The sequence below is a fragment of the Halichoeres trimaculatus genome, unplaced genomic scaffold (genome assembly GCF_033239565.1).
Source record: "Halichoeres trimaculatus isolate MK-OKI-2021-1 unplaced genomic scaffold, fHalTri1.1 fHalTri1_scaffold_2, whole genome shotgun sequence".
NCBI lineage: Eukaryota > Metazoa > Chordata > Actinopteri > Labriformes > Labridae > Halichoeres > Halichoeres trimaculatus.
The window spans coordinates 5,348,325-5,358,822 of NW_027437180.1; the positions used below are offsets into that span (position 1 = coordinate 5,348,325).

A 10,498-nucleotide genomic window follows, 5' to 3' on the forward strand; every position below is an offset into this window, starting at 1 on the left:
CTCGCCTTTCTAGCTGTCTTTCACTTGAGCAGAGGGTGTGATAGGTGTTGGAAGTGAGTTTACGGGAGGCAAACGGAACGCTGCAAAAGCTAGGTTCCACCGAGATTTGAACTCGGATCGCTGGATTCAGAGTCCAGAGTGCTAACCATTACACCATGGAACCCGCGTTGGCCTACGAGGCAATTTTTGGATTTATAAACTCTACAACATTCATGAATTGTATCAAGCATGTTAGTCGCTATTCTCCAGTAAATTTCTGTACTTTATGTGACAAGAAATCGAGGCGGAGGAAAATGTGAGTTTCCCCTAGGAGAACGACGGAACGTGGTTCAGACTTCAAGTACGTCACCCAGATGAAATGTTTCTATGTCAAAATTTAAGACAATTCTATATAAATTAAAAACCTAAACAACTTTAAATTAGTAAATAAATAATTAACCCTTAATTTTATATTTTTAAACATGTTTTAATATTTCTTAATCTTTTGACTCAATTATTTTAGTTTTGAGTTAAATAACGTGTCTAATGTTTTCATTTTGTCAGAGAAAAGCACCCATGTAATACACATGTGGTGAGTAGATGAATGAATAAATCGGGTATCCTATAATTGAAATATAAATTATCATTTTAAATAAAGATAATCAACGGCATGGAATGTAACCACACCCCCACGTAACAAAAGCACAAGCACAAATGAACGAAAAGGTAGTGGCCCGTACGGGGATCGAACCCGCGACCTTGGCGTTATTAGCACCACGCTCTAACCAACTGAGCTAACCGGCCATGTGAAGTATTGGTGACAGTATATTTGATAATCCAAATCCACATGCACGTGTTTTCCCCTTGGTGCAGTTTTTTGGGACTCTCATTTTGGTACCTTGGCAAAGTACAGATTGCCTGGTGTGAGTGTGCATTATTGAGCCTCAATTGACTCTCCAGCTCCTTTCACACATGCCCTTCACTTCAGGAAGATTTCAGACGCTGTCCTGTACAGTTTTCGTTTTCCCCATAACTTTATGCAAACTTTTTCCAGCCAATCATCAGAAGTCAGTGTGAAATTTAGGTAAGCATGTGGTTCCCATCCCCTTATCTGGATTTTTTCTGCATGTAAGCTCCTTGGGCATCATAATCTCTTCTGATTTGTGTGATCTTCAAGCTCACACTCATAGGAGGAAAGAACCCAGGTGCACAGTGTATTTTAACCAATGAGCAAGCCAAAGTATCTGCTGCAGAGGCAAGGGGATCTAAACAGGATGGAAAGGGATTGGTGGGGTATGTCTGCGATAAATGTCCTCCAGGTAATATACAGTAACAATAAATCTCCGCATATTATTCTGGTATCTCCACTTTACTTACACTCATAACAACAAGGTGTCTTCTGTGGCATTGTATGAAGACACTGTACCAAGAACCTGAATTCTGGGTCATGAAATGGTTCTTCATGAAATGGTTAAGAATTTAGTAACTTAGGTTACTAAATATGACTCACCACTCCACTCATCCATTTCCTGCCCATCTCAGGCTAAAGGAGCTCCTCCAAATTTCTTGAGGCCTGTCAAGTTGAAAATCTGGGACTCATTTCACACCCGCAAAGCTGTGAAGTTCCTTCCAGGTCATGGAGTAAGACTATAAGCAGCACTTCGCAAACACTCATTGTCATATCCATCTGCATCACATTTGAACTAAAGCTGTGAAAAGATGGCCCTTCATTTGCATTGCATATTGTAACAAAACTTATTCAACACACAGTGCTGGTTGAAGTTTTTGTCATTCTGAATTCATTTTGTTTGGAATATCCCCTCAAATCTCGATGATCCACACATCAATGACATCACAGTTGGTTTACCCTCAAGCACACATTTGAAAGGATAACACAGGAAATTAATTTGTGTTTGAGTCATCATGGTTGTAAGGAAAGGACTAAGAAAGAATAGTGGTTTATTACATATTCAAATAAGTATTGAACGCATCAACTTTTTCTCATTACATTTATTTCCAAAGCTGCAATCGAAACGAAATTTCAACCAGACATTGATATTTACTCAAATAATCCACACATCAAAATAAATCATGACATTCAAGTCCATAAATAATGATTACGTGGCATTAAGTACGATAACAGGAAAAAAGTATTCCTGACCAGGGAGTCAGAAAGATAGTCAGAAGAGTTCTCAACGAGCCAAGGACCACCCTGAAAGTGCTCCAGAAAGACTTGGAGGCAGCAGGTACGATTGTTACAGAGAAACTATGGGCAATGCACTCCACCACCATGGCCTCTATAGACGCTCAGTCCGCAAGACTCCATTCCTCAAGAAAAGGCATGTTGAAGCTGGTTTAAAGTTTGCTGAACAGCATCTTGACAAACCTATAGAATACTGGGAGAATGTTGTCTGGTCAGATGAGACCAAAATTGAACTTTTCTGCTGTCATACTACAAACCATGTTTGGAGGAAAAGTGGCACTGCACATCACCCAAAAACACCAACAGTGAAGTTTGGAGATGGAAGCATCATGGCATGGGGTTGTTTCTCATCTCATGGTGTTGGCAAACTTCATATCATTGACGGAGCAATGAATGGAGCCATGTATGGGGACATTGATCTGAATCTGCTGCCATCCACCAGGATGATGAAGATGAGACGTGGCTGGACCTCCCAGCAGGACAACGATCCAAAGCACACGGCAAAGTTGACTCTCACATGGTTTCAGAAAAAGAAAATCAATCTGTTAGAATGGCCTAGTCAATCACCTGACTTAAATCCAATTGAACATTTGTGGAAAGAAGTAAAGAAAAGGGTTCACCAGAGGGCACCAAAGAATATTCCAGATTTAAAGACAATCTGTGCATAGGAATGGGTCAAAATCACACCTGAGCAGTGTGGGCGATTAGTTTAAACATACAAGAAGCTTCTGGAAGCTGTCATTGCAAACAAAGGCTTCTCCACTAAGTATTAGATGAGTCTCAGTTAGCGTGTTCAATACTTTTTTCCTGTGTTATTGTACTTGATTCTACATAATCATTATTTATGGACCTGAATGTTGTGATTTCTTTTCATGTGTGGATTATTTGAGTTGATACCAATGTCTGGTAGAAATTATGTTTGAATTGAATCTTTGGAAATAAATGTGATGAGAAAAAAGTTGACGCGGTCAATACTTGTTTTCCCCACTGTAGCTGCTTGAAGCAACATTTTCCAACAGGTCATGGGGCCATAATATATTAAACATGCAACTATAAATAGTTTTTGGTGACAGAAGGCATTCGGTGCCCCCCTATCAGTCTTTCACTATCCCAACTTTGGGAACCACTGCTCCAGATCATTGTTGTGAAGAGGGAGCTGAGCCTAAAGACAAAGCTTTTTGATTTACTAGCTCATACATTCCTCCCCTCACCCTTAGTTATGAGTTCAGTACTGATCAAAAATAAGATGCAGACAACGTTGGGCCCTCTAGATGTGCTCAGCCTTAAAGATAGGGGACAGATCTCTAACATCTAGGGTGACTTTGATCTATACTCCTTTACATCAATAAGAGTAGTGCAGATTGAGCAGGACAAGAAGTACTGCATAGAAATCACCAAAAAATGCCCAGTGGCTTTCAAAATAAATCAAACTGTGTTGAAACAAGATTTTATTATCGGACAAATCCGACAAAATAAGTGCAGCCAGGTTTTTACAGCCCAAACAAGAACAAGGAGAGGCTCATCAATGGAGTGGGAAAAGCACAGGTCATATAGGTACCATGCACATTTTATAATGCCATAATAATGAATGAATCAATATTTTACAACATAAATACTGTTATGCCACAAAAATGGCCCTTTAGAGGTATCATCTCCACAGCAGCAAGATCACAACAAAACTGTGAAGGTCAGAGCCAAAGAGCCCACAATGTATACATGTTTTGTTGTGGACAGGCCTCTGATCAGATCTGTTAGGCCCTCATGGAGAAAACAAGGCTGAAGCATCAGAAGAGGGAGGGGTGTAGACCACCATGTGAGCACAAAGACACACAGACTGGGAATATAATTGTTTTAAATTGGCTTGGGTTTATTTCAAAGCTGACTGTTTAGTTTAATTCTGTGTTCTCAGATTATTGTTAAATACTGGGGTGTTAGACACAAGTACAGCCCCACTGACCCACATTCTGTCCCCATCAGATGATGGTGCTTACAAGTCACACAGAGGGCACATGCAAATACAACAAGTATGCTTTTGTAATCTGGCTGCATACCACACATTTGGTCAGATTTGGGGCTTGTGATATAAAAAAGCTGACTGTTGCAGGTGACAACAAGGCCGGTGTTTTAGCCGTATCAGGAAACCTTGACTCCAGATCAAATCTAAAGACCTCAGAGCGCAGGTTTTCAAAGAACTCAAATCAAGTCAACCGGACTTGCAAAGACTCTCAGGGCAGCACTGGTTGGCAATGGACAAAGAAAACACCAGGTCCTATCACTTCTGTAAACACACACACACACAGGCACACACACGCACGCACGCACGCACGCACGCACGCACGCACGTACGCACGCATGCATGCACAGACATACACACACTATATACATTATAAGTTGATGCATTGGATTCAGAACAGCAGATAGCAGTATGCTTGAAGTAGGACAACCACAATTAGCTCAAAATGTACTGCTAGAAAAGTGTGCACAGATGCACCGGCAGGAAAAGAAAACTACTGATGTATGGAAGGTTTGGAGTCACTTTGGAGACTAACAGCACTGTTAGTGTTACTGTGATAATGCTCAGTTTTTTTTTTATAACTTATCAAACCCTGCTCTTTCACTGGTCTTGTTTGCAAAAACACACACATAGCATGACACATCCTCTGGCATCCTGGCAGGACCTGCTGAACAACAGCAGGTAAAGACAAAAATGTCTTATCACGGAGGATAAGACATTTGCCAGCGTCATATCAGGATTGGTTAAGATAAGTTAATAGATAAATGAATAAATAAATATATAAATAAACTTAAAAAAAAGAAAAAAAACCCTGTGCTTTCAGTGCTAGAGTCAAAGGCACAATGGGGCTGTTTACACGACAACAGCACTGTGTTACAATCGTCATGGACTACCGTGTTGTGCTTGTGCTGCTCAATCTGTTCAATCTGCTGACTTTCTTTAACAAAATGTGCATCTGTTGCTCTACTTCTGCTCTTAGAGTTCCTTAATACTCCAGATGATCGGCTCAACTCTACTTCAGTGGAGATCTCCCAAAAGCTGCTTCTGGACAAGACAGTCATAGCACCACCTGCAGGACTGGCATGCTCACTACAGCATTTTCAGTCCCTCTGTGTTTCTGTATAAAGGCAGATTTTTTCACTGCGTTTTCAATGCGTTTCAGCGTTTTCAGATGAAACGTTGTCGTGTAAACGGGGTCTATACCTGAAAATCAAGGCATAAGGGCCACATTTGATTCTGTGTAAATTTCCACGAGCCAGCAGCTCTTACTGACACATTTATCAACAGTGAAAGTAAAATATGAAAGCTGTTAAATATTTATTTTAGTGATTTTTTGGGATGTTTGTGCACTTGACAGAAAAAAAAATTAAATGTTCACATCATTTAGAACAGGATTAATTTCTGGGCCATCACTCAAACACTTTAAAATGAAATGGACCATGTTTGACCCCAAAGTCTGTTTTTGGACAGGTTTGCTTCAGGAAGTCCAAAATGTCACCAGCTCAGCAGCCCTGTCTCCATAATGATTAAAAACACTGTTCTTTCAGGGTAACAACCAGCCATCTTTACTCTGCAAGCACAAGAAACTTAATCAAATTTCAAGACCACTTCAAGGTGGTAACAGTTGTTTTCATGGACAAGTGCCTGTACTGAAAATGACGAGTCACATGAGAAAAGATCAGAGCAGAGCTGGCACAGGTAAACTCATTTCAGCGTTAAGACAACTAGCTGGTGAGAAATGAACATTGGATAAATTACAAGTGATGGCGGCAGAACAACAACAAGTTCAGAGTGTGGAAACAGCACTAGTGAATACAAAAGATAACGCCATAACTCGTTAACTTGCCCCATTGCCTCCTCTTTTTGACAGTCTTATGTTAACTCAACCAATTACACCCTTCACAAACCAAATAGCACCTGATGCTTTCTTGCAACATGTGAAACATCAACTAAACAACCTTATTTGGGTCAAAATTTTAACATAAAGCACGCAAAAATGTACATTTTTCTGCACTTGCTCATTAGCAGGTCATCATCTAACGTTTTCATAAACACATCAGACACAGGAAGAGACATGAGACTGTTGAACAAACACAAGCCTGCGTGATTTTTTTGTCCTGGCTCTTATCAGACCAGTGTATCATCAACAAATATCTTAGTTGGGACAACAAGAGGTGTGTCATCATGTGCTTAAACATGTACATGCCAGGGTACATACAGTACTCATGTGTATGGGTGCATGCATGTATGAGTTTTCTACAGTTTGGAGTAGAAAAGGATCTGAATAAGCACCTCTCATGTCCCCCCACAGACTGTTTCATTAAGAGTCGCAGGAATACAAAGTGAAACTTTTTGATACATAGCTCCAGTTTAAAGATCTGTCATCTCTACAGGTCAGAGAAGCGAAGTTCTCAGAAATCTTTCAGTGAATCTCTACACATATTCAAATCCTTCAAGTAACAAGATTACAAGCGCATGACTCATCAGTGTGTCAGTGGTTTCTCTTCAAACCTGTACATGTTTTTTTGTAATAAGCCTCAGCATTGCCTTGAGACATTTCAGAAGTTGCCCTTAGCTCAGAACTTGTTATAATGCATCAGGAAAAAGCACTTAGCGGGCCACATGCCCTTGCTAAGACACACCACTGCTTTGTTACTTCAGATTTTGTGAGAGCCTATCAAGCAAACTTTGAGGTGCCATTGTTGGCATATCTATCCCCTCTTAACAGATACACATGACTTATTGCTATGAAATACTGCCAAATCTGTGCCAATTAAGTGGTGTGTGACTGTATAATCCTGCATCCAAATCCTGCTCCTCCCTAAGACTTCAGGACTTAATCAAAGATTTGTTCTACTTTTCTTTCTTTCCTTTTTTTTTTGTCTTTCCATCTGGTTGACTGATAAGGTACAGCGTGTGCAGCTGCATTCTCTTCACACAGACACACAGGCACTTGTACACACTCACGTGCAGCCTGGTGGTGAGTGGAAAAGTACTGGACAAAACAGAGACGTCTGCACACCTCATCGCTGCCATCAGCAGTCACACACACACAAAGAAGTGGTTGCCAGCTCAGTGTAATAAAAGACACCTGTGTGAGAGCTGGCTTATTATTTGACCACTTAATCTGGAGCCAGTGCAGATGGTAGAGCTGTAAAAGCTTCTACAGTGGATCATTCAAGAGTCAATAAAGTGTTAACAAAATAAAGAACATAACAAAATGTTTGAGCTCAAAGAAACGTAGGCAGCGTGTATTACATCTCTTAATGGTTGGAACACTTTTTTAGGTGTGAGGTTTTCGTAAATTGCTGCCTATGTGCTTACACAGCATGATCAGCAACTAGTTCTCTGAGAATACCATGATCAAAACAAACAAACAAACAAAAAAAGTGCGAGTTCCTCATCCCTATTTAAAAACTAATATTCACACTGTGAAAATGTGAGATTATATATAAATTATGACGAATAATAAATAAAATATAAATATATAAAAATATGAAAATAAATAATATATAAATAATGTTATAACAAAAAAAAACAAATAAACAAACAAAAAAGATTCTTACAACTCAGTTTTTTTTTAACTCTGTTTCAACAACTTGCTCATCAATCAATCGTTAATCGACCGTTAACCGTTAATCAACGGTTGCTAGGCGCTACCCAAGTAGCTGCCTGTTGCAGCAGCTCTCTCGTCTTTGTCCGTTTCTTGTAATTTTTTCGTCTCTTTTTCGTCATCTTTGTATTTGGAGTGGATCATCACTTTGTATGGTTCATTGTCGGTCACGGACACCAAACTTTTTGTGGCTTCGGCAATATTTTTTACTACTTTTCTCCTGTGTTTGTCTGGAGATCCTACATGTAACCATGGCTGCATTTTTTACATGCAAAATTAGCTGTTAGCAGCCTGTAGCATGTCAATGCTAACTAGTGTAGGGCTTGATGATTTCCCTTGAGGTGAGGAGGAGGAGGTGAGGACGTGCTGGTTCTCGGATGTGAGCTGGGAGGTGACGACGTGGACCTGTCCTTCCATCCATCGTTGTTGGGAACGTGGGATCTAGCTCCGGGGGATGGACGAGCTAGCTGTGCTAATCCAGCAGCATCGTGCTGTTCACGGACGTGGCTGATGGAGCTGACATTGGACTCCGCGACACATCGGAGGAGCTTCGCCTGCTGTGAGCAGACAGGATCCAGGAGACAGAGACTGAACAGACTTCTGGGGAGGCTCAGTCCTGGACCCTGTGGAGGTGGAGACTGGCTGGGCTGGAGAGTGGTGGACGAGTGGTGGACGGGATGTCGCCATCTAATTTCTTATGGACATTTTTGCACTTTCTATACTCTTTCTTACTTTTGTTTTCTTAAATGCTGCGGTGACTCCTGAATTTCCCCTCGGGGATAAATAAAGTATTTTCTGTTCTATTCTATTCTATTCTATTCTATCATTTTCATCTTTAAATACCTTGAAACAAGGATGCAGTCACACTGGCAATCTGTACTGTGCTTAAGCATGCCTAAACCCTCAAGTCCAGTTCATTTTGTCAGTGTGATCACAAGCGTGCCGTGTTTCAGCGCAATTCACTTCCTGCATAAGCACAAACATATGGACATGACGTATGATCCATGGCGTATTATCACTGCAGCCTCCCCTCTCGACAATCATTTTAAACAATGGTGGGGTGTTAGAGGGCTGTGTCAAACCAAAACATCTTAAAACTAGAAAAGCACTCAGAGAGCGCAGACCTCCACCAAGCATAATGTGATTGTCACCAACACTTTATTCCTACTTTAATGTTATACTCCCTTTCAGCAGACTGTCAGCTACAATTTGGTGTTTGTTGCAGGTTTGTACAATAATTTGTTTCCTGACAGTGTTAAAAATTATGATGACCTGCTTGAGTACAGCATGGTTTAATGCCCACTGCGACTGTGCCCCAAGACTTTTTTCTCTGGACTTGTCAGGTGAATAGATTTCTCTTCTGCAGGACAAACAGCTTCATAAAGTGAATCCTTCATAAAAGCCTTTTTGAGCTTCAGCTTACATTAACTCAAAATGCATGACAATGAAAAGTTGCTATGTATTGAAAACATCTGTCTGTCAGTCTAACTTTAAATGTTAATGTGTATCACTAGAGTTTATACTCATAGATGTTTCTGGGAATCCCTGAGCTCTCATGTCTTGTAGGTCCCTCTGGACTTGACAGACTCTAACTGCTGCAACTCTGCCTGTCATCATTGTCATCAGTGGCGACTGCTCTAAGACTGCAAGGGAAGCTCAGCTTCCCCTAAAATGTCCCCAAAAAAGTGGTGATATGTTCTGCTGTGTACATTTCATTGACAAAATCTCGCTAGAATTCCTTCATCTTTTGTTCAGAATCAGCTACCTATCACAAGTAACTGGCTCCACCTCCTTCACATTCATCCCTGCAGCGTCTCAGCGCTTTAACACAGTCGGACACTGAGCGTCTTCTGACTTCAGCGGGGAGGTGTAGAGTGGGTTGTTCCACCGTGGGAACTGGACGGTCATTGGATAAATGCTGGGCTTTGTCCCGCCTATCGGATGCTTAGCGTCTCTGGGGGTCTATGAGGCAGTGGGCTGGCCTAGACGCTGAGCTTCTGCATGATGATTGGATGATCTGTCTGAGGCCGAATCCCTTTTTGATCAACAGTGAAATGAGCCAGTCAGCGATCTTGAAGTATAGCCCTCCACTGGAGCATCTTCTGAGTCTTCTGGACTAATCCGGAGGCTTTATCGATCCCCAGCGAGTTTACCTTTCCTAAAAACGACGAGCATTGTGTTTAAAGATTCTCTCTTTTCACCAATAAGCAGCTACAGCTACAGCTGTGGAGCTTCTCCCCCTGTCACTCACACTTACAGCCTGTCGTAGTCTCACGTAGCAGCTCCAGCTGCTAACAAGCTGGCACGAAGGGTAGAATTTAGGTTTAAATAATCTCATCGTGGTTCTGCAGATGTCTGTCTATAGCTGTGTTTCCACCAAGCAGTTTGGGTCGGTTCAGTATGGTTTGGGATGGTTTGGGACAGTTAAGTCTCATCCCGTTTGCGTTTCCACAGCAAACTGTGCCCTCTCGATGTCCAGTGTCCGTGGATGTTTTCTCTGTATTCCTTTCAGTCTCAATCTGTAGCAGCTCTTCTTCTGTGTGCTCCGGTTCATACAGGTATCCTTTTGGTTCCAAAGTGAATGAAACTTCATCGTCGCTGTCATAGTAATTCATTTTGAATTTCCTACGCTGCCTCACAATCCTTAGAGTACAAACAAAAGAATTACAATACTTGATCAAACTTACAC

The 10,498-nt window shown here is 41.2% G+C and overlaps 2 non-coding genes across 2 annotated transcripts; both read right to left on the reverse strand.

Annotated features, from left to right (window-relative positions):
• Positions 1 to 91: 91 nt before the first annotated feature.
• Positions 92 to 163, reverse strand: trnaq-cug (transfer RNA glutamine (anticodon CUG)). The gene has a single exon. It is a non-coding gene; the product is annotated as a tRNA-Gln (tRNA).
• Positions 164 to 709: 546 nt separating this feature from the next.
• trnai-aau (transfer RNA isoleucine (anticodon AAU)) lies at positions 710 to 783 on the reverse strand. Its single transcript has one exon. It is a non-coding gene; the product is annotated as a tRNA-Ile (tRNA).
• Positions 784 to 10,498: the final 9,715 nt, after the last annotated feature.